This window comes from Schistocerca americana, chromosome 1 (genome assembly GCF_021461395.2).
Source record: "Schistocerca americana isolate TAMUIC-IGC-003095 chromosome 1, iqSchAmer2.1, whole genome shotgun sequence".
Classification (NCBI taxonomy): Eukaryota; Metazoa; Arthropoda; class Insecta; order Orthoptera; family Acrididae; genus Schistocerca; species Schistocerca americana.
The window spans coordinates 64,511,110-64,527,832 of record NC_060119.1 but is presented as its reverse complement, the minus strand read 5'-3'; positions in this window follow the sequence as shown (position 1 = coordinate 64,527,832).

Genomic DNA, 16,723 nt, shown 5'->3' with positions numbered 1-16,723 from the left:
TTGGACTTCTTCACCATTATTCACAAACTTCACGACGGTGTCTTTAAAACACGATTCAACCGTAAATTTACTTTCAAAACTTTTCTTAAGAATTTATTTTATTTACTAGCGATTCATCAAGAACATTAACACATTTAAACACACTATGTGAGCGTATAAGTAGTTGCCAGTGGGTAACTGATGAAAACAAATTAAATTTCTTTCAACAAATCGAAGTTTTATTGCAAAAAGTCCTCTTTTTAAACAGATTTAAATTTATAATCAGAAGGCACACTCTAAATATCAAGTTACAATTTATTCAGAGGAAGAAAGAACAAATTTTGACAGTATGAGCTTCCGGGCTGAGAACCTTGCCGCTCCCTTTTGACACGGCTATAGTCACGACCGCTGACAAGAACCTCTGAAAGGCTACAATGGTACAAATCTGCAACACACTAGATTACTTTAAACTAAAAATTTTAACAAGTCACACAAGCACATAAACTATGCACCCCGGAGGAGGGATGGAAATGGTACCAAACACTAACAGTAGCAAAATTAACTTGCCACGGAAGGTGCAACTTGGTCAAAAAAAAAAAAAAACCTCTTACGGTGGAAGGGTGGCAACTTTTTTATACTAAAATGACTATTTAAATAAAAACCCATGAATTGCAGCCGGCCGGGTTGGCCGAGCGGTTCTAGGCGCTACAGTCTGGAACCGAGTGACAGCTACGGTCGCAGGTTCGAATCCTGCCTCGGGCATGGATGTGTGTGATGTCCTTAGGTTGGTTAGGTTTAAGTAGTTCTCAGTCCTAACGGATTGATGACCTCAGAAGATAAGTCCCATAGTGCTCAGAGCCATTTGAACCATTGAAACATGAATTGAAGTCTTACATAAAATGTACAAACATGCTCTAAATTACACATATACCGCCTCTCAAGATGATAGACAAGATAAAAACATATTTCAGGAATTCGGCCTTTACACCTTAAGCAATAAATTCGTTAACAAAGGATCCGACAAACATGACAGAGACAGCTATTAACATACGGTAGATTGACAGAGAGATTACTGAACAACCCGAATCACAGGTTGCTCTAACCCGCCCCTACTCCACAAGGGAAAAACGGATCACCCAATTCAAAAATAGCCATCTTCCCACGAATGGGCAAACGGAGAAGAATGGTGGGACGACCCCAAAACAAGCGGCTGGTGACCTCACCAAGAAAACAAGCAGAATTTAACAAGTAAATGAAACAACATATCTCGAATCACTTAACTTCTAATAAACTGCGATTTCTGGCGAAGACATGGCGCAGCACCCCCAATGCTCTCCCGAACCGTCCGCTGCCAGCCGCTTCAACGGACGCAGGAAGCCGCGCCGATCTCCCGTCTCACGGCGTCGCAGCTCGCACCGGCCAGTCCAATGTCGTGGTTTGAGCCCTGTTGCTCTCGTGTCGACCGCGAAGCCACTACCCCTCGCTGTACAGCGCGGCCCACTGGACTCACGTGGCGACCTCACATGCGCCGACGTTCAAGGTGGACAAGTCATCTTGTGTCTCAGTGCGCGACCGACCAACCGATCGATCCATCCGCCAATGAAAGTTGCCCGAGCAACTCGAGCAGACTGGCAGACTCAGATGCAGGAACTCAGCCCCGACCGGGCGACCACTAGCTGAGTTCTGTTACTGGCGGAGTGGCAAGACTCTCATTTGCCGGCTTTAAAGTTTGATCCAAACGACAGACATACTATCCCACCGACGACAGACAGACACTAACTGCCGCACAAATGCGAACGAGAGACAGACCAGCAACAGGTGATGCGAGACTGAGCCAGACTCTCACCGACTGAGGAGGAGGAGGAGATTAGTGTTTAACGTCCCGTCGACAACGAGGTCATTAGAGACGGAGCGCAAGCTCGGGTGAGGGAAGGATGGGGAAGGAAATCGGCCGTGCCCTTTCAAAGGAACCATCCCGGCATTTGCCCGAAGCGATGTAGGGAAATCACGGAAAACCTAAATCAGGATGGCCGGAGACGGGATTGAACCGTCGTCCTCCCGAATGCGAGTCCAGTGTGCTAACCACTGCGCCACCTCGCTCGGTTCACCGACTGACCAACCGCGTCTGGCGAGCTCCTAGCCCCCTTAAATGCATGTGAACAGGCAACCTTTCCCCTTTTCCAGCAGAGGGGGACACCAAAGCTTCGATTGCCACAGCGGCGCCACCGCCAGAATCGGAGGGCAACTGCTTCACACACCGCGCTGCGGCGCGCTCTTCAAAACAGCAATTTTTACCACGTCTCAACGATACACAAAACACATCATCAGAGGGTGAAGAAGTCCAAAAGAGCGGTGGAAATAGCAATGCCTCAATACATAACAAGAAAACCATTACGTCACGGGAACAGAGATGATGACAGCAATCATGCAAAGAAGCTTTGATATCTGGATAAATATGAGCTAAGTATTTTTGTGATGTCGTTATAGCCAGATGACGACGTATCACCTCAAAAGAAGTTGCTAAGTAAATAATTTAGCTGTCTTCGAAGTTTGTGACTAGTAGCGGCACTTAAAATCTCTTTCATATTTTAGATGCAGTCACGGTCGACTAATATTCAATATGGCGTCAAATTATCAGAACCTAGTACACTGTTTTCAGAATGAACCTTTCATGAGATTTCGAAGCTTAATGGCAGGGCGGAGTTAGCACACATCCCCAAAAACATCTTCGTGCCAGCGCGGCGGGCGGAGGCGGCGTCCGGCGCTGCGAACTGTGTGCCTCTGACAGCGGCGCAGGCGGTGGTGAGTCCGTGGGGGCCGCGACGGCGGCGGGCGAGGCGGCGTCGGAGGCTGGTCGGCGGGGAGCAGCGACAAGTGGTTCCGGCAGGGACCACGCAGGCTTTAAACGTTGTACCGAAACTGTACTCGGGCGGCCGTTGAGCCGAATCACGAATGTATTGACCCCTCGGCGTAATACACGGTGGGGCCCGGAGTACGGAGGTTACTGAGCCACACGAACAATCTCGTAACATGACGAAATCGTATGATTTCATGTCCTTATGGACAAACACCTGTGGCGTGGTGTGAGCGCGAGGTAGAGGAGGATAAAGGCGGGCAATAGCATCGGTAGGAGAAGTGTCCTCGACGAATTCGGCAGGCAGGAAGAGCGGATCACTATACAGGACCACCGCCAACAAAGTCTGGAGGTCCTACTTGTGCGCTCAGCAGATTCCCAGCAATACCCACGGCAGAGACTCAGACCAAAGCCCGCCGTGGCACATGAGTGCAGCTTTCAGTGTTCTGTGCCATCGCTCCACTAGTCCATTGGACTTCGGATGACATGCAGTCGTGTGAAATGTCGCCACCCCGGACAACTCACACAGGCGAGCGAAGAGTGACGACTCGAACTCGCGGCCCTGGTCTGTGGTAAGTGACAGCGGGCAACCAAATCTAGCCACCCAATCTGAAATGAACGCACGAGTGATTGTCTCAGCAGTAATGTCCACCAGGGGTACCGCCTCAACCCAACAGGTGACGCGGTCGATTATGGAAAGGATGAATTTGTATCCCTCGGATGGGGAAGGAGGACCGACCACGTCAATGTAAACGTGGCGCAAGCGGCCCCTGGGGACGTCGAACTTTTCCTAAAGGCGGTTGCACACGTCTGTGAGATGTGGTAAAAATTGCTGTTTTGAGGAGCGCACCCGAGCGCGTAGCGTGAAGCAGTCGCCTTCCGTTCTGGCGGTGGTGGCGCTGTGGCAATCGCAGCTTTGGTGTCTCCCTCTCGTGGGAAAGGGGAAAGGTTGCCTGTTCACGTGCATTTAAGGGGCGTTATGAGTCTGGAGTCAGTCGAGGTCAGTCTGGAAGGCGGTGCAGTGGGTCGACTGAGTCAGTCGGAAGGCAGACACTTGCATGTTAGTCAGTCGCTGATGGGTTGTGGACTGAGTCGGGTTCGTCGTTACTGCACTGTCAGAAGAGTTGACAGCCAGCAACAGTCGGGTCCGTATGCTGTTAGTATTCGCCAGGACCACTGCCGGCGAAAGCGGGCTACCGTTGGCCGTTTGCTCGGCCGGTCGTCTTAATCGACGGCGTCTTGGATCCTCAGGATGAACACCATTTTCCGACTCGGGATGTGGTTGGACCTTGTTGGTCTGTTGGAACTGAGCAGCGACGTAGTCTCCATAGCGCGAAGCCAGGCCGGGGCTTTTTGCGGCAGGCACGCGCTGTTGCATTTGGAGGTGTTAGCTGCAAGAGCGACTTTTCGCTGTCCTCCGAAGCAGGATCCTCAAGTTGAGTAATTAGTTACTTATTTTTAAATCTCGACTGTTACGATTTGTTCGTTATTTGTGGATTGTTGTTTCCTCAGCCGTTCACGCGTGTGATAACAATTGGTGTTTGTTGTGGTCTGGAACCTGCAGCCTTCTTCCGTAGTGATTTGACAGTTGTGACTTGTGTTTTCTGTATACTTTTAAACTTGACTTGAGTGGTGTTTGATGCCAAGGCACGGATGGAAAGAAACTTGCACCACTAAACGATAATTAATTTAGAATAATGAAATTTGAGGAATACAATTGTCTTGGTGAGGCCGAGTTATAAGGTGTAGGTATCTTGGTTTACTCGAGATCGGCCGATATTTTCTGTTGTTTGTGCAGTTGGGTCTGACGGTTGGAAATCGGTCAGATGGTTGGTCGGAGCGCTAGTATGTCTGTCGTTCGGATCTGCCTCTGTCATGTTTGTCGTATTTGGTGTGTTGACGAATTTATTGCTTGATGTGTAACGGCCTAATTCCTGAAATATGTTTTTATCTTGCCTATCATCAGGCAGCACATGTGTACTGTAGAGCGTGTTTGGCCAACCCTGTATAATTTTATGTAAGATTGCATTTCATGGTCATATTAGTATATAAAGTTGCCATGCTTCCACCGTAAGACTTTTCATAGAAGTTAAAATCAAGTTGCACCTTCGGTGGCAAGTTAATCTTTTAATTTTAGTGTTTTGTACCACTTCCATCCCTCCTACGCGGTGCATAGTTTGTGTGCTTGTGTGAATTAATAAAACTTTTACTTTGCGGTAATCTGGTATGTTGCAGACTTGCACCTGTGTAGTCTTTCAGAGGTTGTTGTGAGCAGTCATGACTACGGCCGTGTCAAAAGGGAGCGGCAAGGTTCTCAGCCCGAAAGCTCATACACTCAAAAATTTGTTTCTTTCTGCCTCTGAATAAATTGTAACTTGATATTTAGAGGCTGCTTTCTGCTTATAATAATAAATCTGTTTTGTAAAAAAAAGGCTTTTAGGAATAAATTTCCCATTTGTTAAAAGCAATTTCATTTTTATTTCATCAGTTACTCCCTAGCAACTACCTCCACGCTCACATAGTGTGCTTAAATGTGTTAATGTTCTTGATGAATCGCTAGTAAATAAAGTAAATTCTTAAGAAAAAGTTTTGAAAGTAAATTCACGGTTCTGTCTGCTCCGTTGACAAGGAACGCACGCTCGTGACCACGAGCGGCGATCGTGCCTCATGCCAGCCCAGACGAAACGTTCGGTTACGAGTCGTGTCGTTGCCCGTGTTCCGGGGTGGGCAAGTTAATGTAACATGTCGAAAATCCCGCGCCGAAGGATGGGAAGGCACCAAGGGGCGGGGCGAACCAGTGGAAACGTCATTGCTGATAGTAGTTCATGACCGGTGCAGGGCAATAGGTTTGATGACGAGCGAAAATCCGTCGTCCGAGAGCACACATTGTGTGTCCACGTCTTCAGACTGAAGCCGCGCCAGTTCCTCTAAGTTCAATGGGGTGGAGATCGTCGAATTGTGGGAGAGGTAGTCGGCAAGTACATTTTCTGCACTGTGGATGTAACAAGCGTCCGAAGAATGTTGGCAAGTAAAATCCAAGTGCCGGAAGTGGCGCGGTGGGAGATCTGTCACCGGCTTGCAGATCGCGTCAACAATAGGTTTATGTGTGAAAGCGCGTCCTTCGACGTCGCTCCTGAAATTTTTTACTGCCTCATAAGGCACAAGGAGCTCACGGTCGAAGACCGACCATTTGCACTGACTCGTTCTTAGCTTTTTTGAAAAGAAACTGAGCGAGGACGTTTACCCTGGAGTGTGCTGTTGGAGGACAGAGCCTACTGCCGGCTCGCTAGCGTCGGTAGTAATAGAAATCCCCGCCTCGGGGTCGGGTGCACCACAGTGACAGCCTGCGTAATGGCCCATTTCAAATTGTCGAAAGCGTCCAGCATGAGCCTAGTCCAGTTTATGCTTTCCCATTTTATTTTTACCGGAGAGGGCCTCGGATAGAGCCTACTGGACGGAGGCAGTCTGAGGATATGTCGCCAATAAACGTTCACCATCCCTAGGAAACGGCACAGTTGTCCGTAAACCTCGGGGAGAGGCAGAGCGAGGTTGCTCGCAATTCGTAAATCGGTAAGGTGGAGGCCGTCGGCCGAGACCATTTGGCCAAGGAAAGTATCAGATGTGGAACGGAGCTGCGATTTGTCATGGTTGACAACTACACCGTTGGCCACAAGAGCCGCACCAATGTATCAAGGTGAAAGTGGTGTTCCTCTGCAGACGAGGAAAAGATAAGTGTATCATCCAAATAGGCAAAAGAGAAAGGAAGTTGTAGCAAAATCGAATCAATGAAACGTTGCCACGTCTGCGCGTCGTTTTTTGAACCGTAGGGCATAGAGCAATATTCCAAAAGGCCGAAAGGCGCAATCATCGCCGTTTCCGCAATGTCCGGCGGGTGCACTGGAATTTGGTGATATGCCTTCGAAAAGTCCAAGACAGAAAAGAACTTCGAGCCATGCAGTAACGGCGTGAAATCCTGGATATGAGGAATCAGATAGTTGTCTAAGTCCTAGCATTAAGGGATCACTAGGCGCCACAGATGCAGAGCGAACCATCCTTCTTACGCACCAGGTGGATGGAAGAGGACCAATTGCTGTCCGATGGTCGGAGCGCACCCAGAGTCAGTAAACCTTGAACTGTCCATTTCGCTCGCAACAATTTCGAAACACTAAGACGTCTAATTTTGTGACGTACGGGAGGTCCTTCCGTGGTGCAGATTCGGTGGCAAGTGCCATTCCTGACTGCCGAGGCCCGCGAAGGGAAGCATGCATTGTGGGGCGAGAGGGGGGGGGGGGGGCACGAGTGGCAGCAGTTTACTGACCTTGGTGTGTACAAAGTGTTGGCAGTAGGCGACGGCTGAGCACGTGGCGCAGTAGCTACGGAAAGCGAGCGATCCCGTGAAGCGGGATCATGGGCAAGGCCTTGGCAGGAGACGGCGAAGGTAGGCGTGGCGCGACGGCCACGTGGTGCGAAGGATCCCGTGAAGTGGGGTCAGAAGTGTCCTGCAGGTCCAACTGCGTCCACGCGGAACCCTCAGCACGAAAGGTGCAGCTCGACACAGGAGCGAAGCAGAGCAAAGACACAGGAGTGGCTCTGCACACCGTAAGGTGGCTCGCGGAGTATAGATGTAGTATAGATGTAGATGTAACCTGTGCATGAGGCAATTCAGCGGAGGCGGCAGCAATGCAGGAGAGTAACTCTGCGTTATGAGTCTCTCTTATCTGCTTGTGGTCGTCCAATATATCGGAGAGGCGAGACATAATATCTTCGAGCAGAGAAGCACATGTGGAAAGCGTGGCCAAGGACGCGGAGAGTGGAGACGTGTTGCACTCGTGCGAGCACGGAGCGGTAGAACCAGATGTGTGGTGGAGCGTATCAGCCTATAGGTCCGGCGAAATCTCGTACGATCACAGGTTCTTCCATGTCGACTTGGAAGGTCCAAGGAAATATTGCACCAGGGGACAGACTAAGCGACATCTTGATGGAGCCAAGGACCATGATATGAGAGTGATTCGCGGCGATCAGTCCGAGGTTAGCGGGAGCAAGCATTTTGCTTGCATGCTTGGCTGGGATAACATTGGCATCAGCTCCAGTGTTGACGAGAAAGCGCTTGCCCAACGACAAGTCCGTGACGTAGAGACGTCCCGCCATTGGTGCAAGCGGTGCATCGTCAGAAGTTAGGAGCTGTTGATGATCATGGCAGGACGTGGCGCCTAAACGTGCCTGACAAAGACCTTTGGGTTCACACAAGGCTCGCAGCAGCTGCGAGCGGTGCCCCTGTAGGTTGCATGGTACCAGCAAAGCAGGTAAGCTTGGAGGCGAGGCGTTGCGAGGCGGGCAGGGGATGCAGCTGGCTGCATCGTAGCGCAAGAACGCTCAGGCTGCTGCTCGGGCGAGGTCGGCTGCTGTGGAGAGGGCGCAGGTAGTACCTCCTGCAGATCGCCAGCAGGCAGCTCCTGGCAGGTCGCTGAGCTGCTGAGGCACATGCGCTGACCTCTCCTCGTGGCACCTGGAACTGGCGAAGCAGGGGTGCCAGCTGAAGGCGAAGGCGATGTCATCCGTGACAGGTGGTTTCGGTGACAAATGATTGCGTGGGCCCGAGAACGGCTATGCGTAGGCGGACCTCAAGAGGGTCGGCGACGTGCGGTGGCTGGTGAACTTGTAGGTCTGACGGAAGTTTGATCATCCACAGAGTCCATAGCGCGGCGTCGGGTAGTGCTTGGTCATCAATCAATGTACGCAGGCGCTTCCAGAGCTGTGAAGGTGTGCAGTCATCGAGGTGTTCAACATGGATGATGTGGTGGATGGCCTTGGCCAGAGGGTGAGAAAGGCTTTCGAGTAGCAAAGTTTTCGCCGTCACATACTTGGGCGAAGTGGGCGGCAAGAGCGGCGGATCACTGATTAAGTCAGAATGATCAAGGAGTTGGCTCAACAGGCAGACATCGTGATGCAGTACAGTCAGACGAGGATCTGTGATGGTGGTTGAGGGAGCCCCTGGCACTGGGAGTGCTGTAGCGTTGGGCGGGTCGTTTGGGGGGAGGGGGCGGAGGGGGGAGGGCGGTCGCAGGCAGCACATGAAGAGGAGTGGGCCAGCGCAACTGATGGCACAATGTATCCTAACTGCAGGCCCGGAGGCAGGCGCAGCACAGGTGTAACAGTCAGTGCCGTAACAACAGCAGGTGGAAGGCGGTCGCGATACAGCCAAGGGGGAGGGGGGGGGGGGAGGGGGCGGGGGCTGATCCCGAAACCGGCGCGGTAAAAAGGGCCGGTACCGCTACGAGAGGGGGCGGAAAGCGATCTTGATGTGACTATGGAGCCATGGTTGCAGCAACTGACCCAACTGAGGCGACCGGTGTCGCCGCGATGGCGTGCAGGGTACGTGCAGTGACGTCAGACAAGTAAGAATGTGCAACCCCACGCATATGAGAGTTTGGAGTACAGTTCTTGAACTGCGTCTACACATCAAACCAACCGGAAGGCGACTGTTTAACCGGAGGGTGAAACACTACGCCCTTCAGACGATTATCGTTCACAGTGTCAGTAAGCAGCATGCACTGTCCAGGCGGCAGGCCTTCCTGCGTAGCAGCACTTGACAGTAGCTATGTTGAGCCGGCAACGGTTAAGTGGCCACTGGCATGGCTCTGTTGTTGTTGTTGTTGTCTTCAGTCCTGAGACGGGTTTGATGCAGCTCTCCATGCTACTCTATCCTGTGCAAGGTTCTTCATCTCCCAGTACTTACTGCAACCTACACCCTTCTGAATCTGCTTAGTGTATTCATCTCTTGGTCTCCCTCTACGATTTTTACCCTCCACGCTGCCCTCCAGTGCTAAATTTGTGATCCCCTTGATGCCTCAGAATATGCCCTACCAACTGCTCCCTTCTTCTAGTCAAGTTGTGCCACAAACTTCTCTTCTCCCCAATCCTATTCAATACCTCCTCATTAGTTATGTGATCTACCCATCTAATCTTCAATATTCTTCTGTAGCACCACATTTCGAAAGCTTCTATTCTCTTCTTGTCCAAACTATTTATCGTCCATGTTTCACTTCCGTACATGGCTACATTCCATACAAATACTTTCAGAAACGACTTGCTGACACTTAAATCTATACTCGATGTTAACAAATTTCTCTTCTTCAGAAACGCTTTCCTTGCCAATGCCAGTCTACATTTTGTGTCCTCTCTACCTCTACCATCATCAGTTATTTTGCTCCCCAAATAGCAAAACTGCTTTAATACTTTAAGTGTCTCATTTCCTAATCTAATTCCCTCAGCATCAGCCGACTTAATTCGACTACATTCCGTTATCCTAGTTTTGCTTTTGTTGGTGTTCATTTTATATCCTCCTTTCAAGACACTGTTCATTCCGTTCAACTGCTCTTCCAAGTCCTTTGCTGTCTCTGACAGAATTACAATGTCATCGGCGAACCTCAACGTTTTTATTTCTTCTGCATGGACTTTAATACCTACTCCGAATTTTTATTTTGTTTCCTTTACTGCTTGCTCAATATACAGATTGAATAACATCGGAGACAGGCTGCAACCCTGTCTCACTCACTTCCCAACCGCTGTTTCTCTTTCATGTCCCTCGACTCTTATAACTGCCATCTGGTTTCTGTACAAACTGTAAATAGCCTTTCGCTCGCTGTATTTTACCCCTGCCACCTTTAGAATTTGAAAGAGAGTATTCCAGTCAACATTGTCAAAAGCTTTCTCTAAGTCTACAAATGCTAGAAACGTAGGTTTGCCTTTCCTTAATCTATTTTCTAAGATATCTCGTAGGGTCAGTATTGCCTCACGTGTTCCAACATTTCTGTGGAATCCAAACTGATCTTCGCCGAGGTCGGCTTCTACCAGTTTTTCCATTCGTCTGTAAAGAGTTCGTGTTAGTATTTTGCAGCTGTGACTATGACTGGCATGGCAGGGGCCAGTAAATTGTTGACTTTGAACCAACTGTACATTAGGAACACTATTAAAAACGCAAGCACACTTTCTAGGTTGTGTCACACTAGCAAAATACGGCACTGGTAGATCCATTCTTCTCAAGACAATGTGGGCCAGCACACGGAGTCCGTTACTGATGAAAATAGCACATAATAATTCCCGAACGCACAACGTTGAAGTAGGGGTCACCACTGTTTTACGTGGCATCGATCCGTAATAACACACTTTTAGTATCGAAACGACATTTATTTCGTCGCTTAATAGAGCGAATACAGAAATATGGCTGAGGATCATAGTGCTGGAACACAAAGACAAGGAAGCAAAACCAAAGAGAATAGTCAAAGAACTGTCGCTTCGCGTCAGAGACGCCACAGGCACATGTTACTTTGCAGGGTGTAGAAAACACACTGATAATACCGATGCGAAACGTTTACATGTTGCTACTTTTTACGTGTCGACTTCTTTGTACTCTGGATCGCAGCAAGTATACGTACATACGTACGTATGGGGTTCGAATCTTTTGCTTTTGCGCCTGACCCTGTAGTACGCCATTCCGTCGCCAAACCCTTGAAACTGCCCTTCGCAGGTACGAAAAGGCCAGGAAACTTCCTTGCAGAAACGTCCCGTGTTTTCTCGAATAATCCGGTACCCACCTACACCTCCACTAGTGCGATTCTTTCTTGAAGAGGATACATCTCGCTTTTCTTGACCTAGTCTCAACGCTTTCCGATCTGACAATACAAACCGTAGTCGCAGCAGCTTTGCAACAGTAGATGACAACTGGCAAGAGACACTGAAGTGTCTAGTACTCGGTTTTCGGTGCGCCACCCTGTACAAACTCGCGTCACGAGAAAGTGGCACAAGTCATTGAAAATATGACGACTTCAGCGGTATCGCTGGATACGTCGGAAAACTGTGACGATGCGATGCGAGTTCGCCGGTCTCCGCGTAGCTCGCAGAGAGCGTTGAGCACCCTGGCGCTGTGATTTAGGGTCCGGCATGCGGGTTCCGTCCCCTGCCCCCCCCCTCTTCCCTCCCACCTACTTCCACCCCATGACTCCAAGAGACACGGCGCTGGCCGACGGCCAGAACTGCTCGCGGGGTCGCAGCCCTGATGAGCGCAGAGGCAGCCTAGGGTGTGTGTAGGTCACAGTGGGCCACTTACAGGCTGCTTCACAAGTCCTATTACACGCTTCTAGGGACTGTACGCGGGACTTAGTAGATCAATTTTATTTTGCAATTGTCTAGTTACAACTAAATGACACGTAATTTATGTGCCATACGAGTTTCGTCTTTATTCTTTGGAGAACATTATCAGTGGCCTGGAATATGTACATATTTTAGTTTATACTATGTAGTTTACATTTAGGACGTTGTATATATAGGTTATAAACAGTTCTGGCACTTTTTTCGTTTCTGTTGTGCAGTAATAATTTAAACTTCTGCTTAACCGACTTGACAGAAAATCCTAGGAAGTTCTGGTCTTACGTTAAATCAGTAAGAGGATCGAAGCAGCATATCCAGACAGTCTGGGATGATGATGACATTGAAACAGAGGATGAGACGCGTAAAGCTGAAATACTTAAGACCTTTTTCCAAATCTGTTTCACAGAGGAAGACCGCACTGTAGTTCCTTCTTTAAATCTTCGCACGAACGCAAAAATGGCTGATATCGAAATAAGTGTCCAAGGAATAGAAAAGCAACTGAAATCACACAACAGAGGAAAATCCACAGGATCTGACTGGATACCAATTCGATTCTACACAGAGTACGCGAAAGAACTTGCCCCCCTTCTAATAACCGTGTACCGCAAGTCTCTAGAGGAACGGAGGGTTCCAAATGATTGGAAAAGAGCACAGGTAGTTCCAGTTTTCTAGAAAGGTCGTCGAACACATGCGCAAAACTATAGGCCTATATCTCTGACATCGATCTTTTGAAGAATTTTAGAACATGTTTTTTGCTCGCGTATCATGTCATTTCTGGAAACCCAGAATCTACTATGTAGGAATCAACATGGATTCCGGAAACAGCGATCGTGTGAGACCCAACTCGCTTTATTAGTTCACGAGATCCAGAAAATATTAGCTACAGGTTCCCAGGTAGATGCCATTTTCCTTGATTTCCGGAAGGCGTTCGATACAGTTCTGCACTGTCGCCTGATAAAAAAAAGTAAGAGCCTACTGAATATCATACCAGCTGTGTGGCTGGATTGAAGAGTTTTTAGCAAACAGAATACAGCATGTTGTTCTCAATGGAGAGACGTCTACTGACGTTAAAGTAACCTCTCGCGTGGCATAGGCGAGCGTTATGGGACCACAATATATACAAATGACCTAGTAGATAGTGTCGGAAGTTCCATGCGGCTTTTCACGGATGATGCTGTAGTATACAGAGCCGTTGCAGCATTAGAAAATTGCAGCGAAACGCAGGAGGGTCTGGAGCGGATAGGCACTTGGTGCAGGGAGTGGCAACTGACCCTTAACATAGACAAATGTAATGTATTTGCGAATACATAGAAAGAAGGATTCCTTATTGTATGATTATATAATAGCGGAACAAACACTGGTAGCAGTTGGTTCTGTAAAATATTTGGGAGTATGCGAACGGAATGATTTGAAGTGCAATGATCATATAAAATTAATTGTTGTTAAGGCGGGTGCCAGGTTGAGTTTCATTGGGAGAGTCCTTAGAAAATGTAGTCCATCAACAAAGGAGGTGGCTTACAAAACACTCGTTCGACCTATACTTATTGCTCATCAGTGTGGGATCCGTACCAGTTCGAGTTGACAGAGGAGATAGAGAAGATCCAAAGAAGAGCGGCGCGTTTCGTCACAGGGTTATTTGGTAACCGTGATAGCGTTACGGAGATGTTTAACAAACTCAAGTGGCAGACTCTGCAAGAGAGGCGCTCTGCATCGCGGTGTAGCTTGCTCGCCAGGTTTCGAGGGGGTGCGTTTCTGGGTGATGTATCGAATATATTGCTTCCTCCTACTTATACCTCCCAAGGAGATAACGAATGTAAAATTAGAGAGATTCGAGCGCGCACGGAGGCTTTCCGGCAGTCGTTCTTCCCGCGAACCATACGAAAAGGAAAGGGAGGTAATGACTGTGACACGTAAAGTGCCCTCCGCCACACACCGTTGGGTGGCTTGCTGAGTGTAAATGTAGATGTACAATGTAGATGTAGAACAGATTTTGTGATTATTGATCTATATGTTGTGTTTTCGTTTCTTCGTTGTCGCTGTTCGACACGCGTATGGCACAAAAATTCTGTTTCAATCAGTTGTAATTAGACAGTTCCAAGATTTTAAAAAATCATCAGCGTGCCGTAATACTATACGCAACTGACTACAGAAGTAGGTAATGTCAGTAGATAAAGTTTTGTAAAGGAACTCATGTCCGAAAATGAACAGTTTTGATATGAAATAATTTTGAAGATAGAGACACATTCAAATCTGACACATCACGGTGCGCTACGTAATGGTAGAGCTAAAGAACACCTGTACCGTGAACGTTTCCCAGAGAGCGTCAGTCCAGCCCACACCATTTTCATTCCACAACAAACGGCTGCGGGAAATTGGTACTTTCGCAGCTCGAATAGCAGGGTTGACTGTGGCACTTCACAGCCGTGCATCAGGCCTTGCGGACGCTGTGTATGAAAGGTTCGCTACAGATACACCTCTTGCAACGACCAGCAGTGTCGCCACGTGGAAACGGAACTCCAGAGAACACAGGTCCGAACTTGTTGTCTTCTCTGTGTACGTAGCGCGCACCGGGAAATTTGAAAGCGACCCCATCTTCAAACTTGTTTCATATCCAAACGGTTCATTTCTGGACACTGGTTCCTTATCAAAATATTATCTACCAAGTCACCTCTACAGCCTCCAGAAATCGTTAATAGAGATTGCGAAGCATCCTCAATACGTGAATTTATGAAGAGCGTTGCTGCCTAGTGAGATTCACTTTCCAACAGAGGTGGCCGCCTAGCAAGTGAGCACCTGTTTATTTCGTTGGCACGGCAGTAGATTTGTAGAGGATATTCCACGCTCGAAAATTATGGTGTTCCTGGACGAAAATAGGCTTTTCTCAGAGAATCGGTATTGATTCAGCATATATCACTCGTGTGAAACCCAGCTAGCTTTATTATTACGTGCTACAAACGATACTTGCCGGTCAGCGGATAGATATCGCCTTCCTAGCTTTCCGTAAAGCGTGGCCAACTTTTCTACAGTAACAAAAGCAACATCCAGTCTGTCCAAAACAGCATACCAGCATCTATGATGTCCTCAGTACAGATAAACAATTTGCAACGTAAAATAAGACTTTTAGCTAGCAATACTGTTGTCTAGCTGTCTACGTATAAATAAGTAGATCGGAAATTCAGAAAGTGTTACATAAAATTTCCGATGGGTGTAATTAATAGGAGGATAAAAAATGAAAATGACTGTAACAGTCAAAAAGAAAGCGATAATATCCGATTACACATTTAATGTTGATCATCTTAAGCACGTCATATCGTATACGTATATAGAAGTGATAGCAAGAACTACTGAGAGCCTTGGGAGAGCCAAGCCTAACAAAACTCTGATATCTAGTGAGCAAGATGTATGAGACAGGAGAAATACCCTCAGATTTCAAGAAGAATATAATAATTCCAATCCCAAAGGTAGCAGGTGTTGACAGATGTGAAAATTAGCGATCTATCAGTTTAATAAGCCATGGCTGCAAAATACTAACACGAATTCGTTACAGACGAATGGAAAAACTGGTAGAAGCCGACCTCGGGGAAGGTCAGTTTGGATTCCGTAGAAATGCTGGAACACATGAGGCAATACTGACCCTACGACTTCTTAGAAAATAGATTAAGGAAACCTACGTTTCTAGCATTTGTAGATTAAGAGAAAGCTTTTGACAATGTTGACTGGAGTACTCTGTTTCAGGGCCGGCCGAAGTGGCCGTGCGGTTAAAGGCGCTGCAGTCTGGAACCGCAAGACCGCTACGGTCGCAGGTTCGAATCCTGCCTCGGGCATGGATGTTTGTCATGTCCTTAGATTAGTTAGGTTTAACTAGTTCTAAGTTCTAGGGGACTAATGACCTCAGCAGTTGAGTCCCATAGTGCTCAGAGCCATTTGAACCATTTGAACTCTGTTTCAAATTCTGAAGGTGGCAGTGGTAAAATACAGCGAGTGAAAGGCTATTTACAATTTGTACAGTTATAAGAGTGGAGGAGCCTGAAAGGCAAGCAGTGGTTGGGAAGGAAGTGAGACAGTGTTGTAGCCTATCCCCGATGTTATTCAAACTGTATGTTGAGCAAGCAGTAGAGGAAACAAAAGAAAAATTCGGAGTTGAATTGAAATCCACTGAGAAGAAATAAAAACTTTGAGCTTCGCCGATGACATTGTAATTCTGTCAGAGACAGCAAAGGACCCGGAAGAGCAGCTGAACGGAATGGACCATGTCTTGAAAGGAGGATATAAGATGAACATCAACAAAAGCAAAACGATAATAATGGAATGTAGTCGAATTAAATCGGGTGATGCTGCGGAAATTAGATTAGGAAATGAGACGATTAAAGTAGTAAATGAGATTTGCTATTTGGGGAGCAAAATAACTGATGATGATCGAAGTAGAGAGGATATAAAATGTAGACTGCCTATGGCAAGGAAAGCGTTTGTGAAGAAGAGAAATTTCTTAACATCGAGTATAGATTTAAGTGTCAGGAAGTCTTTTCTGAAAGTATTTGTATGGAGTGTAGCCATGTACGGAAGTGAAACGTGGATGACAAATAGTTTAGACAAGAAGAGAACAGAAACTTTCGAAATGTGGTGCTACAGAAGGAAGCTGAAGATTAGATGGGTAGATCACTTAACTAATGAGGAGGTACTGAAAATAATTGGGGAGGAGTTTGTGGCACAACTTGACTAGAAAAATGGCTCAAATGGCTCTGG